The sequence below is a fragment of the Coenobita brevimanus genome, chromosome 1 (genome assembly GCF_032717465.1).
Source record: "Coenobita brevimanus isolate Jiangsu-jjx chromosome 1, ASM3271746v2, whole genome shotgun sequence".
Classification (NCBI taxonomy): domain Eukaryota; kingdom Metazoa; phylum Arthropoda; class Malacostraca; order Decapoda; family Coenobitidae; genus Coenobita; species Coenobita brevimanus.
In genome coordinates, this window is record NC_136954.1 from 36,140,042 (window position 1) to 36,160,163 (window position 20,122).

The 20,122-nt window shown below is 43.2% G+C and overlaps 1 non-coding gene and 1 pseudogene across 1 annotated transcript; one reads left to right on the forward strand and one right to left on the reverse strand.

Moving 5' to 3' along the window:
- LOC145394155 (glutamate receptor 1-like) overlaps positions 1-20,122 on the forward strand; it is an 804,310-nt pseudogene that overhangs the window by 368,399 nt on the left and 415,789 nt on the right.
- LOC145418115 (5S ribosomal RNA) lies at positions 3,456-3,574 on the reverse strand. The gene has a single exon (XR_013900640.1). It is a non-coding gene; the product is annotated as a 5S ribosomal RNA (ribosomal RNA).

Sequence of the window (20,122 nt, forward strand, 5' to 3'; positions counted from 1 at the left end):
AGAAAGACAGAAGAGGGAGTCACCCATAGGCAAAAGGACAAGGAAAGAATGAAGAAAAGAAAGACAGAAGAGGGTGGAAGGAAAAAGGATGGAGGAAAGGAAAGGGCAGACACCCGACAGCAGCACTACATCGAGTGGGCGGATGGTGAGCGCCCCCACCTACCTTTATTATTATTATTATTATTATTATTATTATTCTCGGGCGCTGGCGACGGATTTATTTTGATGAGTACCCAGTAATTATTATTATTATTATTATAGTCTGTCGATATTTCCCTGTAGGCTGTGGTGTGTTTTTTTTTTTTTTTTCAATACTTTTTTTTTTCTCTAAGGAAGAAGGAACCAGAGGCTAGAAGCTCGCAAGAATGTTGGCTCCAAGAAAAAATAAAAGCAAGATAACAGAGCCAAATTCATTTCGAGATGCCTGGACATACTGCGTTTAAAGGACAGGAGGTTGTAGGCAGTCGGAAATACAGAGGAAGACAGTTCCAGAGTTGACCTGTTAGATACATTAAGGGCTGGAAGTAACGGTTAAATCTTACCTTAGAGAGCTGGACAGAAAAGGGATGAGAGTTCGCTGCTAGACGGGTGCAACGCGCCCACCATAGTGGTGGAGGGATTCAAGCAGACAGTTCAGAGAAGCAGTGACCAACGACGTGGCAAGAGGAAATAGGTAAATATGCGACAATGGGGCGAAGAAACAGAGGTTGAAGGGAGCCAGTAAGAGGAGGAGAGTTAATGAGACGTAAAGCCTTTGATTCTACCTTGTTAAGAAGAGCTATATGTGGGTAGCCGCCCCACGCATGAGAGATGTACTCTACACGGGGGTGAATAAAATAAATGTATTGCGGGGGTAAAGAAGACTCAGCAAACTCAATATCTTGGAAGCAGATTTTACAAGACAGATCCCGAGAGAATGAAACCCCAAGTATGTTCAAGAATAATGAAGAATTGAGTAGGATATGTTTAAAAATTAGTGGATACTCATGCAGAAGATTTTGACGTTGAAAATGTAAGAACTGAGTTTTTTATGCATTAAAAACAAAATTAATTTTACCCCAGTCACATATATGAGCCAATTCAGACATTAGGTGTGCCAGAGACTCATCCCTTGTTTGATAATGTATATAACTGCAGACATGGACGCTGCTAGAAGCGGATGGAAAGGTGAAGGATGGAGCCATCAGCATATGAGTGGATAGGATTAGATGTACAATCACACCAAAAAGTATCGCGCAGGTAGGGCACGATGATATCTGAAATGATCATTTTTGCTCATTAATTATCGGTAAGATGTATCTGTAACCACTTTGCTAAGCATATAATAACAATACGGACTAAAAAATGTCGCAAATGAGCCATGTATAGCATCCTTAAGGTAGCAAGTTTATCAGCATGGGTAGAAAAAATCGTTGTTCAGTTTCCAGCAGCCATCGTCCGGTGTCTCAAAATCAATTGTGCACCGATACTTTTTGGTGTGAGTTTACAGCTTAGGCCACTGATGGATAGAAGGAAGAGTATATTTTATTATTATTATTATTATTATTATTATTATTATTAAGTGACAGGTGAGGGCGCTCACCATCCACGCACTCGATGTAGTGCTGCTATCGGGTGTCTGCCCTTTCCTCTCTTCCGTCCTTCTTTCCTTCCATCCTCTTCTATTCTTTCCTTCATTCTTTCCTTGTCCTTCTGCCTACGGGTGACCTTACACCCCCTCTTCTTTCTTTCCTTCATTCTTTCCTTTTCCTTCTGCCTGTGGGTGACTCTACACTGAGTGACAAGCCAAATGGTTTCCTGTACACCAAGAAACCATTTACTTCGCTGGGTGGTAACCATATAGCCAAATTTTGGCACCTGGTGGTTTAGTGGGTAATTATTGCGCCCCAGTCGGATTGAGCCGGTGAGGGTTTATATCCAAGGGGTAGTTGGGGTTGATTGCTCATGTAATGTCACTCAGGGATGAGTGAGGCTGGTCACTCTCATCTTAAATGTCGAGACCAACTGCCTAGCCCCAGGCTCCTACGCTTCTCATTGGGTAACGTAGGATTGGATGATGGATGGATGGATGGATTATAATTTATTATTATTATTATTATTATTATTATTATTATTATTATTCAAAATTTCTTATAGGCTGTGGAATGGAGGCCTTTCAATTTTTTTTCTCTCTCCCTGATTTAGAAGTGTATTTTTGCTGTGATAGTGGTAGGTATTACAAGAAAATGTTGTCTCTTACCGTTATGGTGACGAAGGAAGGCTTCTGGTATTCAGACATGAATGAGAAATGTGGAAGTCGAGAAAAAATGCTTGGTGTCGATTATTGGTGAAGTTTCTGTTCATTATTATTATTATTATTATTATTATTATTATTATTATTATTATAATATTTGCATTATTATTATTATTGAGAAGCGTTTTTAACGGGATCATTTGCTTTTTTGGGGGAAGGGGGAGGTAACAAGGATTTTTTAAGAGCTGTTTTTGGAAATTTAAATATTAGTTCGTAAAGATAATTACTAAATTGGAATATATTATCGTTATTGGAGGGCCGGGTAGATTTTGGAATTTATTTTCTTTTTCAATTGATCGGATGAGACAGATGCATGTCGGTAAGTACTGAATAAAAGTATTGCTGTTGTTAACGAGTGAGGTGTTTTGGCATCAGTGTATTATCTACCGGCAAAATTTCCCGGGTGTGCATTATTTATTGTAGTACTTTCACATTAACTTGGTCCAGATTTTCGTCCTTCTGAAGCTTATTGCACGTAGCTCGAAGGCAGAAAAGACAGTACTACTACTCTACATCCTTTTTATAGCCCTTCTTCGTGACTAGCATCATATTCTAGTGCTAAAATGTCATTACTATTCTAGACAGAGAGACGTCAATTTTTTGGCCAAGTTAGAGAAAAAAGAGTATGACAAAATTTCCCGGCTGTGCTAGGGTTTGTACTCTAATCTGTACTCTAACCTGGCCCAGAGTTTCGTCCTTTGCAATCTATTTCTCGTAGCTTAGTGACAGAAAAAGGCAAGAGCTATGGCTCTACATCCTTTTCAAAGCACTTCTTCGTGACTAGGTTCGTATTCCGGAGTTAATGCATTGTTACAGCTCAGCATGCAAGATGGAGAGATGGCAATTTTAGGACAGCTTAGAGAGAGAGAGAGAGAGAGAGAGAGAGAGAGAGAGAGAAGGGTATACTGTATTCATGCAGTCTAGAGTGTCACTAATCATCCTTACCTCAGTCTAAAAGGTAGTCGAGGCCTTACACACCTGTGACATATTGATGGTTCGAAGCGATTCTAGACTGCACGAGTGTCATTGCCAACTCAGTCATTCATTCAATGCCAGATGCCACGTATCCCAAACGGGGTGGCCAAGAGCTCAGAGTTAATTGTTTTACAGGGAGGGGCACTAATCCTCCACCAACCCCACTTGACACGTAGGGAGAACGTTATGCCAACAGCATCTGGTGTTCCCAGGCGGTCACCCATCCAAGTACTAACCAAACCCAACGTTGCTTAACTTCGCTGATCGGACGGGAAGCGGTGTACTCAACGTGGTATGGCCGTTGGCAAATAGAAATGATAAATAATGTAAATAAAATAGAGAATGCAAATAGAAATCTAAATCAGTAGTAACACAAGAATACGAGTATATATACCAGGAGCAATGAAAGTGAAAGTCTCACTCCAGCATGTATGAACACTATGAGTTACGAAAGTGGAAGTGAAAGTGACAGACTCACTCTCAACGTAAGTATACAACTGCTGCTCGTATATTCAAACAACCTTGGAATTACCACCTTAGCACTAAGAAGCGGACCCTGGTTACGTCATATGAGAGTTTAAGGTAAATATGGCTCTTGTCTCTGTTGTATTACCTTGACTATCTGTGCGCTTGATTAAAACAGATAACATATACAGCAAACACAGGTATGTAAAGTAAACATCAAAAGTCCTGTCGCCTCCCCTGCCTCTCTCTCTACAAACTTAGAAAATCAGCGATGTGGACCTGCAGCAAGCGTTACCGAAGACGCTGATCTGAGGCCAAGTGAAGTTCTCAGTGTCGGTTGCCACGGATTTTGATTATCAAAGTGCTTGAAGAGAAAAGCTGGAAAGGCGACAGGACTTATGATGCCTACTGTACAATAAGCCAAAAGGAAGATGTCTGTAATTACTAGATCAACTTCTGTCCTTGTGCCGGCGGTGAAGGGAATTGATGTATTTACATTTGTGAGATGGAAGAGTGTATGCGGAAGAGAAAATTGAATGCCTCCAAATAAGCTAGCTTATGGAAGAATTGTACCCATAATTAAAATGTTGCTTACTGGGAAGATGAAGCAGTTTCGGCTCGACTTGGACCCTCGTCAGAGTCTCTGAAAAGTGAAGGGACATGTGCATTTATACAAACGGGGTAAGTATGAAGATGGAAGGGGTGGCATGTCTGAAGAGGATAGACGGTAGGGTGAAACTGTTTTATCTGCCCCCCAAAGAGCAATTTTTAAAATTTGGATTTAATTACAGAACGATTTACGGCTCTGTAACATAAAGACAAAAAGTAATATGTTTGGTTAAGTTTTATATACATGTCAGATCTAAGTGGTAATTCGTCCATCCTTTTGGGAGATAGATCTACGAATCACATGAGTAAGTTACATTTTAGTACCAAGGTACACAACGTGTGTCCAATGTAGGATAACAAGTAGGCAAAGTTTTCTCCTTTAGAACTGTAGATGGCACACACACACACACACACACACACACACACACACACACACACACACACACACACACACACACACACACACACACACACACACACACACACACACACACACACACACACACACACACACACACACTCCTCTCTCTCTCTCTCTCTCTCTAATCCGTCCGCGTTCCTGTCAGTATATTTTTTATGCATACAACTTTACTCAAAATCCACTTCATTCGTGTCAGATCTCTAGATGGCTAATATGTCTTGCTTCCAACAAACGATTATATTCAGCGTAGGAAAGGCGTCTCGTGGACTCTACTCTTTTCACCTTAACTTGGCCCAGATTTTCGTCCTTTTGCAAGCTATTTCATTTACCTCAGTGGCTTAAAAAGATGATGCTGCAGCTCTGCATCCTGTCCATAGCACGTCTTCGTGACTAGCATCGTATTCTGGTGTTCATCAGTTAAGATAGAGGGATTGATATTGCAGGTCAAGTTAGACTAAAAAGAGGTTTAACAATTTTGAAGGCAGAGGGTTCCCTGACCAAAATAAAATTGACGATAGCCAGATTAACATGCAGCAACATCTTAAGGTAAAAGTTACATTCTTAAGTACTTCTATACTGTACCATCATTTTCTTCTGTGTCAAGCACCTGTACTGTGTCATTTCCCCCCTGTGGCGGGGGGGACACAATCTGGCCGCACTATGGGGTGGTACTACTACTCTGCGGCCAGGTTGTGTTAGGAAGAATACTGCCACCGTATTCCCTGTGTGTCGTAAAAGGCGACTAAAAGGGGCGGGGTGAGTGGACTAGGGACCCCCTCCTCTGTTTTTTAGTTCCTAAAAAGAGACAGGCCAGAGAAAGGGATGGGGGATGGAGTTATCCCCGTACCCTGAAGATTGGGTCTATGAATGTGCGTGGATGTAGTGCGATTGAGGCTAAAAGGGAGGAGACTGGGAGAATGTTTGTGAGAAGAAAGTTGGATGTGTTAGCTTTGAGTGAAACGAAGATGAAAGGGAAGGGTGAGTCTATGTTTGGAAGTGTGAATGGAAGATTGTCAGGTGTTGATAGAGGAAGGGCAAGAGGTGTGGCCTAGTTAGTGAGTCCGGAAGTACAGCAGTGTGTGATTGAATGGAAGGAGGTGTCATCGAGGCTGATGTGGGTGAAATGGGTGAAAGCGAAATTTGAACGTGAGTTGTGGGTGTTTGTGAGTGCATATGGGCCTGGTAGTGAAAGGGATGAAGAAGAGAGGGAGTCTTTCTGGAATGATGTTGATGAGTGTCTGCGGAGTTTGGAGCGAATGTGAATGTGGTAATGATGGGAGATCTGAATGCTAGAGTGGGAAATGTAGCAGCTGAAGATGTAGTTGGTATGCATGGTGTGCCTGGAAGAAATGAAAATGGGGAACGAATGATAGCGATGTGTGTTGAGCGAGAGATGGTGATCATAAATACGCTGTTTGAGAAGAAAGATATTTATAAGTATACATGGGTGAGACAGGAGGGTGGAAGGGTTGTTGATAGAACTTTGATGGACTATGTGGTTGTGTCTAGGAATGAAATAGGAAGATTATTGGATGTGAGAGTTCTGAGAGGGGAGGGTGGAGGTATGTCTGACCACTACCTGGTGGAGGGAAAGTTAAGAGTAGGTAAGAGATGGGTGAGAGCTAGGAGGGTTATGTGTGGCAGGGAGGTTTTGAAAGTGAGTGAATTGGATAAAAGAGAGAAAAAGATAGAGTATCAGGTGAAATTGAAAGATGAGTGGAACGCAGTGAAAGATCGGGAAAATGGCAGCGTAGAGGAGGAATGGCAGTTGTTTAAGAGTGCTGTGGTGGGGCATGCAGAAGAGGTGTGTGGTGTGAGACGTGTGGGTGGTGGTGCAAGAAAAGGAAGTGAATGGTGGTGCGAGGAAGTAAGTATGGCTGTGGCTGAGAAGAGACCTGCATATGAAGTGTGGCTGCTGAGGAAGGATGAGATGTCATATGAAAGGTATAAGGAAAAGAGGAATAGGGCGAGAAGGGCTGTGCGTGATGCTAAAGTGGCAGCAGATGAGAGGTGGGGTAGGCGGCTGACAGAGAATTTTCAACAGAATAAGAAAATGTTTTGGAAGGAGGTGAAAAGAGTGCGAAAGGGAGAGTCTGGGAAGGAAGAACGAGTAAAAGCAGAGGATGGAAGGATGATAATTGAGATGGATGCAGTAAGGAAGAGATGGGCAGAGTATTTTGAAAGATTGTTAAATGTAGAGGAGGAAAGGGTGGCTGAGATTGTGGTGGATGGAAAGGTGCAAGGAATAAATGTATTGGGAGAGTTGAATGATTCTTTGATCACGAAGGAGGAAGTGGAGAAGGCAGTAAAGGAGATGAAAACAGGGAAAGCCGCAGGTATGGATGGGTGTGCTGTGGAATGCCTGAAGGGTGGTGGAGTGACTATTGTTGACTGGTTAGTAAGATTGTTGAATGTGTGCTTTGTGAAAGGTATGGTCCCAATTGACTGGGCAAGTGCTTGTGTGGTACCGTTGTATAAAGGCAAGGGTGATAAGTATGAATGTACTAGCTTTAAGGGTATAAGTCTGTTGAGTGTTGTAGGTAAGGTGTATGGTAGAGTGTTAATTACGAGAGTTAGAGAGGGTACAGAGGGAGTGATTGGTGATGAGCAGTGTGGCTTTAGGAGAGGGAGGGGATGCGTGGATCAGGTGTTTGCTGTGAGACAAGTGTGTGAAAAGTATTTAGTGAAAGGCAGGGATGTGTTTTGGGCATTTATGGATTTAGAGAAAGCGTATGATAGAATTGATAGGGAGGCTTTGTGGACTGTTTTAAGATTGTATGGACTTGATGGTAGGTTACTAAAAAGGGTGAAAAGTTTTTATGTAAATAGTAGAGCGTGTGTAAGAGTGGGAAATGCTGTGAGTGATTGGTTTCCCATGAGAGTGGGGCTGCGACAGGGATGTGTGATGTCGCCTTGGTTGTTTAATATTTACATGGATGGTGTTGTAAGGGAGGTGAATGCAAGAGTTTTAGGTGGAGGTCTGAGTCTGGTGAATGTTGATGGTGGAGAGTGGAATCTGAAGCAGCTGCTGTTTGCAGATGATACTGTACTGCACTGGTGACTGATTCAGAGGAGAGATTGAGGCAGTTGGTAGAGGAGTTTGGAAGGCTGTGTGAAAGGAGGAAATTGAAAGTAAATGAGAATAAGAGTAAAGTGATGAAGTGTACGAGGTTGGTAGATGGTAGGGGAATGAATATAGTTTTGAATGGCGAGTTGCTTGAGGAGATAGAGTGTTTTAAATATCTAGGGTCACATGTTGCTGTGGATGGAAGAATAGATGCAGAAGTGAAGTTTCGAATAAGTAAAGTAGGAAAGGTGCTGGGAGGAATGAAAAAAGTGGTTAGATGTCGTTCGCTTAGAATGGATGTAAAGAGAAGGCTGTATGAGGGTGTTGTGGTACCGACTGCGTTATATGGGGCTGAAACATGGAATATGGATGTAGCAGAGAGGAAAAGTTTGAATGTAATGGAGATGAGGTGTCTGAGGAGTATGTGTGGAGTGACGCATATGGATCGAGTGCGAAATGATGAAGTGCGAAGGAGAACTGGAGTTGTTCGGGAGATGGCTGGTAGAGTTGAGCAGAGGGTGTTGCGATGGTCTGGGCATATGGAGAGAATGGATAATGAGCGATTGGTGATAAAGATAACTAGATCTGATGTGAGAGGTGTAAGGCTGAGAGGAAGACCACGAATAGGATGGATAGACAGTGTGAAGAGAGTGCTGGATGCGAGAGGGATGTCTGTTGAGCAAGGAAGAGTGGCTGTGCGTGACAGAAATAAATGGAGAGAAATTGTGAATGAATAAGTGATGACGCAGCCCTGAGGGGATATTCTCCCGCATTTGGTCTGACCAGCTAGTTAGGTCAGGTGCGGGTAAGGGGATGGGTCTGTTATGATGTGGCAGGGGTAAACCAGCTCTGCTGTCGGGCCCTGCTGCGGATGTCACTGATTGCGTTGCGCAGTTGACCCTTGTGCGGTGTGGTGCGGTGAGGATCTGTCTGTTCTCCCCTTTGGGGCTAAGATGCGAATGCATGTGTTTGAATGGATGAGTAAATGGGGAGTGTGTCGTCCTGTCTCGGCTTCCTCCCTTTCCTTGGGGGAAGCAGCCTAGGTATATACGAGGTGTGTCAGAAAAGTTCCAGGACTGATGTCACAAAAGATATATTTCAAATCCAAACTACAAACTACGAGTTGTCCCCTTCGAAGTAATCCCCCTGGAGTCTAACGCACTTTCCCATCCTTCTCTGCCAAGCCTCCATGCACTCCTGGAAGGATTCTTCCAGGATCCTCCGCAGCTCTGTCGTCACGGCCATCTTGATGTCTTCCACGTCTTCAAAACGGGTCCCCTTGATGACCCCCTTGAGCTTGGGGAAGAGGAAAAAATCACACGGAGCCAGGACGGGTGAGTAGGGAGGTTCCTTCAGCACGGCGATGTTCCTCTCGGCCAGGAACTGTCGGATGCTCAGGGCACTGTGAGCAGGCACGTTGTCATGGTGAAGCAGCCACGAGTTGTCCTGCCACAACTCTCACCTCTTCTTGCGCACTGAATGAAGCAAACGCCGCAGGATCTCTTTGTAGGCATGATGGTTAATCGTCTGGCCCTGTGGCAAGAACTCGGTGTGGACGATGCCCCTCACATCGAAGAATGCGATCAACATGACTTTGACTTTGGACTTCGACTGTCTTGCTTTCTTCGGCCTTGGCGACATCGGACTCTTCCACTGAAGGCTCTGGCGTTTGGTCTCCGGGTCGTACTCGAAGATCCATGACTCATTACCGGTGATGACTCTCCCTAGCAAGTCTGGTTCGGTTTCAAGACGCTCGAGGATGTCCTGACACACCTGCATGCGCTGATCCTTCTGGTCATCATTCAGCAGCTTCGGCACCATCTTTGCGCAGACTTTCCACATACCCAAATCTTCAGTGTTAATCTTCCAGACGCTGTCCCAGTTCATGCCCAGCTCATTTGCGATCAGTCGAACAGTCAACCGACGATCGCCACGCACAATCTGCCTGACATGCTTAACGTTGGCTTTAGTCCTGCTCGTTGAAGGCCTTCCGCTCCTGGAGTCGTCTTCCACGTCCTCGCGTCCCTCTTTGAACCTCTTGTACCACTCAAAAACACGTGAGCGTGACATCGTCTCATCTCCGTACGCTTGCTGCAGCATTCCCAGTGCTTCAGACGGAGTTTTCCCCAACCGGACCAGAAACTTCAGGTTGGTTTGTTGCTCTGTGCTCATCGCTTGACGACCTGAAACAGAGGACATGTATACAAAAGCATGTGAAAAAAAGATCAATGGCTGCAGAGAGCTGAGATCACAGTCATAAACTCCCTGGATATTACGTCATACAGTGATGCAACCCGCTAATCCCTCTCCCACTCATAGCTCACACAGCACATTCAGTCCTGGAACTTTTCTGACACACCTCGTAGATAGATAGATAGACCTTATATTGTACCATTTTCTCTATCAAACTCCTGTATACTGCACCATTTATTCTGTTGAGCACCTTTATATTGTATCATCATTTCCTCTATCAAACACCTTAATAGTAATATAATTTCCACTGCATTAAGCACCTTTATACTGTATAATTTCCTGTGTATCAGGCACCTGTATACTGTATCATTTCCTCTGTACCAAGCATCTCTACCATCATTTCTTCTCAGTCTTGGTCTCTGCCTTGGTCCACAACTCCTTCTTAAACTAAAAGTCAGAATTATTCCCTTACATCTCACCGCCACACACACAAACAGTTAGCCTGATATATTTATTGACTCAGCCTCCCTCCTTCCTTTTCCTCACGCTTTTCAAAAAATTTTTCCCCAAACTACAGCCACGTCTCTCCACTTGTCCTTCCTTTCTCGTGCTTTCCTTTCTTCCCTCCACCTTCCTTCTTCCTCCCTTCCATCTCTCAAGCTTTTTCCTTTCCTTCCACTTCTCTCGCGCCTTCCTCAGTCATACCTCCTCCTCTTCCATTTTCATTACATTTTCCTCCTGCTCCTCCTCCTCCTCCTCCTGCTCCTGCTCCTCCTCTTCCTCCTCCTCCTCTTCTTCCTCCTCCTCCTCCTCCTCCTCCTGCTCCTGCTCCTGCTCCTCCTCTTCCTCCTCCTCCTCTTCCTTCTCCTCCTCCTCCTCCTCCTCCTCAGTCTCTCCCTCTTCATTACTATGTTGGCTTTTAAAATTTCCCTCCTCATTTTACTCCCTCTTCCGTTCTCGCCTTGTCTCTTTCCTTTATAACCTTTTCTTTTCATTCTTCCCTGTCTGTCTCCTGTTACCTGTTCTTTCCATGTCGTCTTCCACTTCCTCACTCCTCTGTCTTATTGATATAACTCTTTCTTTCTCTCTTTCCTACGTACTTGTTCTTTTTCGTGCACAATTCTTCTTTTCACTTAATTCGTTTTTCATTTTTCACTTCTTCCATCATTCCCTTTCCTCCCCTTCCCTACCTCCTCCTCCACTCTCTTCCTCGGTATTTCTCCTCTTCTATCCCAAATTTCCCTTAGTCTTTTATTTCCCCACCTCCTCTCCTCTCCCCCCGTCTCCTAGATCTTCTTTCCTCCCCTCTTTTCTATCTCTCCTTCCTCTCACTCCGTCATACTTTGCTGCTTCTCTCCCTTTCCTTTTCTTTCTTCCCCTCTTTCTTACCTCCCATTCCCTTCTCTCATTCTTTGCAGAGTTTACTTTCCCTTTCTTCCTCCATTTTCCCCTCTTTCGTTCCTCGTCCTCCCCCCTCTTTCCCCTCATTCATTTTACGGCTTCCTTCACTTCTTTTCTCCTTCCTCGACTCTTTCCTACCTCTTCTCCTATCTTCTTCATTGTGTATACTCTTTCTCTCCCCTTTTTTTCTCTTTTCTCACTCCTTCCCTCTCATTCTCTTTTCTGCCTTCCCCCTTTCCTACCTCCCCTTTTTCCTATCCCCTCCTCTCCTCACTCCCTCATTTTTTAAAAGTCTCCATTCTTCTCTTTTCTCCCTCCTTCCCTCTCCTACTCCTTCGTTCCTCCCACATGCCCCTACTCTTTCCATCCTCCCTCCCTCTCCTACTCTTTCCTTCTTTCCCCCCAACTTTTCTCCCTCCCTCTTTTACTCTTTCCCTCCTCCTTCCCTCTCTTCCTCACCCTGCCCCACATCCTCATCAATATTGTCTTTAAAATTTACCACTTGATGCTCACTTTCCAATATTCTGTGAGTCGGTGGCTTCTCCAAGGCTTAACCAAGGCTTTCCACCACGCACACAGGCCAGTATTCTCGTCGGTTGAGGAAGCTCCTGAACACCTCTTCCCAAGCGATTTATTTTGCTTATTACACGTTGCTCTCCTCTTCCGTGTTATTTAAATCATTATATTATCACCATGCTTCTCATCGATAACGTGCAAAATTATACTAACCGTCCGTATCCAAAATAAATTGCTTAAGAAAAGGTGTTAGGGAGGCTCCTTAAGCGATGGGCCATTGAAGAAAATGCAAATACATATAAGACAGATACAAGGGGAAGACCTAATGCTTACAAGATGGATACAGAGAGAGAGAGAGAGAGAGAGAGAGAGAGAGAAAGAATGTACAGTACGATGAAGCTAAATGAGAAAAAAGAGAATGAGTGAGAGTAAGGTGAAGAAAGGAAGATAAAAAGACTGAGCGAAGGATGAGAGAACGAAAGAAGCCAGAAAACAAAAGACGAAAGATTAAAAATGTTGAAAGCAAAAAAACAGGTGTTGGATGACAGTAAAAATAGAATGGGAATAAAGCTGAGAGAAAAATTATAGAGGAACGTCAAAGAGAAAGCAAATATATACACACAAGATGGAGAAGGAAGGAAACAAGGGAAGAAAATTGAGGGAAAACGAGGCAAGGAGTTTGTTAGAGGATGCGATGCAGGAATGGACATAGCAAAAAGGATACGAGGAAAAAAACAGATTTAAGTTTGTCTAAAATGGAGACTTTTTCTTCTCGTCCTCGCGAAAAACGGTCTCTCTCTCTCTCTCTCTCTCTCTCTCTCTCTCTCTCTCTCTCTCTCTCTCGTATGTGTATACGAGTATATGTGCATTTATGTGTATATGGAGAGATAGACAGATAGATAGATGTATAACTCCGTACGTCTTTTGTCTTTCTGCCTATCTGTCTGTATCTTTATTCTGTATTTTATGTCAGTCAGTATATCCGTTTGCCTATACCACCTATCATTATCACCATCGCATCAACGTCATTATCGACGCTTTCATTACTGCAGCACAAAGTCTGTCACCATACCTGTCACCACACCTGCCTCTTTTATTTTACTTCTCACCATCGACGTAACCCTCACCATTGTTACCGTAGCCACCAACAGCAATCATTAAACTCCCACCATCATACTCATTACTGTTACCATCTTCACCCCAATTACTGTGATCATTCAGTCCCTAATTGCTATGAAGGACCACCACCACAACCACCACCACCACCAGTACTATACCAACGAGAACAAGGCTGGCTGTGGCCACTACCATTACCATTACAACTAAACCTACCACCACAGCCGCAACCATTACCATGATCCTGCCACCAGTATTGCCTGGCATTATTACAGTCGCCTTTATCAGTAACACCAATGACCATTATCATAACTAATAATTCTTTCACCGTGCCTGTTATGTTCACCACTACACCACCACTACCACTGCCTGCCACCACCACTACCACTATCGCTACTACCTCCACTGTGGCTGCCACCTCCGCCTCCACTCCTATCACTCTCGTCCCACACACTCAACATAGCAACAACGAGTACTACCACAACTCAGCCACACAACTATCACAATCACCCATTAACTACCGCTACTACCACCCTTATTCCATAACCACAACTGCCACAACTAATAATCCACACACAGGCCGTCAAAATCCAAAAATATATCTACCACCCCACCTACCACAACCACCACTACCACAGACTACCACTACCACAACCACCATTACAACAGACTGCTAATACCACAACTATTCCTGCCACAACTACCACTACCTCAAGCTACCTCTGCCACAAACTACCAGTACCACAACTACCACCCACTCCTGTCATATCCACAACTACCACTACTACTACAGTTACCACAGTCTTTCAACTACCACCACAACTATCACAATTACCAGCATTCCCCCAGGCGACAAGATCACACATTCTCTCTCTCTCTCTCTCATTTTAATAGAGAGGATTTTCCCTTCAGACAACACAAACGTTTACCCTATTTTCCCAGGAACGTTTATTTGGAAGGAAACGTTTTGAACAACTCCCTCACCCAGGCAGCATATTTTAACAGCGCTGATAAAGGAAGAAGAAAGCAGAAACTTCCCTGTGTCTCGCTTTCTCTGATAAATACAGCAAATTTAAGGTCACTTTTGTTTTGTAACATTGGTAGGCTTTTGTACCACCTCTCCTTACTAAGATTTTCTAAGTTATATATTTTATTTATTTATTTATGTATTTATACTTTTCATTTCTCTTGTTCCCGATGATCCACAAAGAAGCTTACGATCAACCATTTACAACGCTGGGTGGTAACCATATAACCAAACCGTAAGTGCTCCCTACGTGTCAGCAAGTGGGTTGGTGAAGGGTTAGTGCCCCTCCCCGTAAAACAAATAACTCAAAGTCAAATGGCCACCCATTAGGGGATTATGGCGTCTGGCAGTAGATAGATAGTTCTGTTTCGTAACAAAGATCATTTTTGTATAAACTGCTGTGGCCTAGATTGGATATTTGGACAGTTTTGTGTTATTTTTATTTCCTCTCTTATTTTGGATCCTCCCATGTCTTCTTCCTGGAAAAAAAAAAAATTACTTACGAACGGAAAATTACCTTCCCATATCCCCAGTTCCTCCTACAACTGGAATATTTAGTTCTGAAAGGATAAAAGGGGAGTGAGTTGGAGGGAGGGCAATCAAATGACGGGTGACAGAGCAACGTGGAGGTTTTGTCTGCGGCCACCCTTTGCGGAATTAGGACGTTGGGCCATAGATAGATAGATAGAGAAAGGAAGTTATATCAAGTCCATGCAAACACAGCACTAGTTTATTCTGATGTGTTTATCATTTTCCCCTGTACTGTATCCCGTTTTCCTTTTCTATATTGTCTGTCATGCCTCCTCCTCCTCCTCCTCCTCCAAACCTCTCCTTCCTCTTCTGCAGCTCACACCAAATATTAGTCTGCTGAGGACCCCATCAGTCTGGACATTAATTTCCGGAACGTACATGTGTTTCCCACCACAGCGCCAACTTCCGTGAGAGGTGAAGCCTTTCCGCCCTCTCTATATGTCTTGTCAACGGTGTAAGACTAATCCTTTTGTGGTTCGTCGTTCTCTCTCTCTCTCTCTCTCTCTCTCTCTCTCTCTCTAGATACACACACACACACTCACACACACAGGTCTGTATGTTTAGCCCGCACTCCGTGCAGTCATTTTTCTCAGTCGTAATATATTCTACTACCGCCTTTCCTGCCCTGCTCTGGTATGCACCCTCACTTCGTCTACTCCTCCCTCTTCCCCCCTGTCATTCCTTCCTCGTCCCTCCCCATCCATATTCACAATTTATTCACATTTTATTCGACTGCCCTGCCAGCCGCCGCCTCCTTCACTCACCTCTTTCCCTCCTCACTGCACATCTCCTTCCCCCTATCACACGCCACAACTCTTCCATGCATTTTTTTCCTCTCATACACCCTTCTTGCTTCTGTTTCGTGTTTGGACTGTGGGTAACTCATGGGTAAAATGCACATTACATATATCAGCCAATCCTTTATTGCAGTGTCAGGAGCGTTGGGGTCAGGGGATAGGTTACTAAGTCCAGACATAACAGGCCAGTGACCAGTCGCTTGTCCCTGAAGAGCAGTATGTGAACAGTAAACAGGGGCGTCCGCAGGATTTTTTGAAGGGGAAGGCAAAATAAATTATATGTGCGGTTATAATATATCAAAATACAGTACACACACTCCAAATAGGCATAGGCATATTCTTACATGACTTACATCAAATGCTTGAAGTGACAGAATGCATAAATCGACTCAAATCACTTAATCATCCTTGAACAAAAACTGAAGCACTTTGGAATTCCAAGGAAGGGCAACTGCTCTTCCTTGCCCCGCCCCCCCTCCGGACGCCCATGACAGTAAACCCTACCGTTACCTTCCTTCAGACGTAACTCCTTAAGGGTCACATCCATGGAGCGCCCTAGTCCACTAGTCTGTTTGGAAAGTATGTAACAGCGAATCTCATCTTACATACAACAAAGTGTGGAGGCTACGCTACCGCCGTCCAGTACTTTCAGTGATAGAGGACATACCTACTGCCCTTGATGGCATTACGTGATTGCAATACCCCCAGTGGAACCCTGCGCCAGTGTCAAGGCAGTCACTCGGACTGGGACGCTCTGACCCCCCCACCACCCACCCTTTGTACTGTTTGTAAGTAGGTCAGCAGTTGTCTTCCTTATCTGTGGTTGCCAGCTTATGATGCGACTTTCCAACACACTTAACACTCAGTGTACTTTGACTCATTCTCACCTGAATTTAGTCACCTGGTTACCTGGTTTCAGCTGGAATTGCTGAAATAGAATACCTGAATTGTTTGGACCATGAGAAAAGTAATGGGATGAGTATTAAAACACTCAGGCTCATTACCCACTCTCAGTTGAATAAAATCGTCTGGCGTTTCCTGAATCAGAATACGAGAATTATCCCGTCCTGAAAAAAAAAAAAGAAAAGAAAAAATAGACTAAATTTATCATGGAAGATATTCGTGTCGGAATGTATTGTCTGCTAACTGACGTATAATGCAGTCATAAAAAAAAAAAATGTTTTAACAACTTCCGTACTCTATCTCACCTAACACAAAGCGATGTGAATCAGTTCAGTGAGTCACTGGAGGATGAAAGAATTGATACTGTAACCATTTGTCCTTTTATGGTTGAAATATATGTAGTATTCCACTCCAGCTACCGCCAAAAGATTTAGGTCCAAGAGAGTAAGTCGAAGGTTCCTTAAAGTATACATGGCTGAATGTTTACATCCAGTTTTTTTTTTTTTCAAACAGGCAGCTGTAGAAAAATGAATGATGTATTAACCTCATCACTACGGTGCCGTATTGTATGATTTATGATACCACCAGAGGATTTCATTTAGTTTAAGAGTTTAGTAATGAATATGTTAGAAACCAAATCCATTTGTCTTTTATATACAAAGGGTTTTGACAAGCATAATGTTGTGATTTGGCGGTACCGGTAGTACTATGGTCGCACCATTCTAAAGTGGCGGTTTTGGTGGGGCACGAACCTCTGTACAGTGGTGCCACGTTTTCCATACACTCTCTCTCTCTCTCTCTCTCTCTCTCTCTCTCTCTCTCCTGGGGGGATATGCATCACCCTAGGGAATTTTGTTTCTTTTGTCTTATAAACTTGTGCTTTCATTTCTTTATTTTGCTTTTTATTATATTATTGTTTTAAATATGACGTCAGATGACCTCTGTGTTACGGCGCCTTTTCATTCAATCATTCTCGCCCTCCTTCCTCCCCTCCCTTCATCTTTACCTCAGCTTGATAATGCACTCAACACTGCCCCTTTGTCTGCCTTCTCTCTCTCTCTCTCTCTCTCTCTCTCTCTCTCTCTCTCTCCTGGGAGAGATGTGCTTCACCCTTGGGAATTTTGTTTCTTTTATGAGTGACTTATAAACTTGTGCTTTCATTTCTTTATTTTGTTTTTATTATATCTAATTGTTTAAAAATATTATTGTTTTACATATGGCGCCAGATGACCTCACTATTGTGGCGCCATGATTTGTTTTCATTCAATCACTCTCTCCCTCCTTCCTTCCCTCCCTTCCTTCATCTCTCACTCAGCTGCACTCAACACTGACCCTGGTCTGCCTTCCCCCCCCCCTCTCTCTCTCTCGTCTGTGGTATTTTAGGATACATTTTGGTTATTTTCTTTTACGTTATAATGTACATATTGTAAATTTGACTTTATTTCCACACCACCCAGGAGGTTAAAGTCTTGGCGCGTTTTTTTTTAAGAGGTGTCCCCAAATAGGCCTATTCCTCTATCCCGCACAGATGACCAGGTCGGACTGGGTGTGTGTGTGTTGCCGCTCACGAGGGTTTAATGTATATATTTTTTTTTTACTAAGAAACTGGCATATTTTTGCTTATATTCCTGCACAGTATCTTATAATCATAATTGTGACATTATTACCAACCCCAGAAATACGGTAACAGCCAATAAAAGTGACTACCTTTTTTTTTAAGCAACACTGTAAAATAATTATGCCACGTTTCTGTATTGCCGTATAAATATTTTACGCATAATCAGTTTACTGTTCTTTCATATATTACAATACACACCTTACCATTATATTCTTATGTGTTTATCTTAATTGTGATGCCTATTACATATATTAGAGCCGTTCACATAGCGGGTATGGAACACGTGGCAACACTGTACAGAGGTTCGTGCCCCACCCAAACCGCCACTTAAGATTGGTACCACCATAGTGTAACAGAAATGACGTTCCTGGGATAATGTGGTGTAGCTGTGAATACCATGTTATATTTAGAGTATTGCCATGATAAACAGTTCGCTGACACTTCTCTTACGGCTACTGGGACGGAGGGCGCGTCATAGTTTTTCGTGATAGCAGTATAAAACACACAACTAAAGACTGTGACAAGGATAGTGTCTGACGTAGTGAGGGGAATGATGGGTAGGGCAGGATTAATGCTGACAAAGGAACGTTGACGAACTTTAGCTCGTGATTGTAAATTTCGTTAAAAGCTCCCCAGGGTTTATTATACATCATTGCAGAAAAAATGTGTGTGTGTGTGTGTGTGTGTGTGTGTGTGTGTGTGTGTGTGAAGTTACTAATAGAGAGGATTAAAATCAGTGCGAATAGATACAAAAGTAAATATGTAATAAAATAAAATAAATAGGAAACCATAGTCTGGCCAGTATAGAGAGGTTGTGTCAGGCAGTAAAACTCTATTCACTATAACCCACAGTAAGTCATAGCTTTGTCTTACCATAGTCTCGTGAGGTGTTCAAAAGAAAGACGTATACAAACCTGGGATTTTTTTTTCCCCAGTGAGCAGGTTTTTCCAAGTGTGAGTGTAATCCTTTTCAAAATCATACTTTTTTGTCGAATCCTTATCAGTGTTCCTCTCGTTGAACCACGGACTTGTGACATGAACTGTACATACACCTGTGAAGTTCAGAGGGGTCATGACCTCATTTCCGGACTCGCCCTCCTTCACCAGTCATAGCAGTGGTTTAGTAATGAGTCTACCTGCAGTGAAGAGCCAATTAATTTACCTGGATGGAGGCAGCTCTCAGCCTTATATTAAATTATGGAATAGCTTGCTGGGGTTAAGTCACTGAGGAGAGATTTCACACACACACACACACACACACACACACACACACACACACACACACACACACACACACACATTAATGACTGCTAATAAATGTTCAGATAGTAGAATGGTATCTGTTGCATCAAACCAGGTGATTGCTTAGTTGATTTCACTCTGCAAGCCATTATAATAACAAGTTGATTCATTGATACATACATAAATACACATATCCATACAGATACATACATACAATCAGACATACATACTGTACGTCCGTAAACAGACTTATGGCCGGTGAGACAAATATCATTAATTGATGATGGAGAGATAGGTGAGATAGGTAAATAAATAGATAGGTAGATTGGGGAGGGAGGGATGCTCTTTTTAGGTATGTAGCTGAACGGATGGAGAGAGAGAGAGAGAGAGAGAGAGAGAGAGAGAGAGAGAGAGAGAGAGAGAGAGAGAGAATTCATGTGCAAGAAAGGCCTGCACTTCCTCGTGACTATTTGCAACCCTGTGTTTGAGTTCATGTTTCTTTGAGTCTCGGTGAGGCCTGAGGGTCATGTTTAAAGTAAAGACTATTTTTTACGGGTTGTGCTGGCGCGTTTATTTGAAAACTTTGGAGGAACAGAGAGAAAGAGAGAGAGAGAGAGGGGGGGGAGGGAGGGAGGGAGGGAGGGAGGTGAGGAAGGAGGGAGAGTGGTGGAATTATAAAACTGACGAAGGTGTGTGTGTGTGTGTGTGTGTGTGTGTGTGTATTGATGTAATACTAATACACAAATAGCTTTACTGAGGATAAATCATTGAGGAGGTTTAGTATTTTAACACACAGACGAAAAAGAGGTCCGTCCCAAACTGAACAGCAGTGTCGAGATTTGGCAAGAATATAGCAGTTTACAATTACGCAGTTTGTCAGAAAATTATCCGTAGGAGATTTTAAAAGCCTGGCCATGTTTTTTCCCTTCCTGCTCGTATTTTTCATGG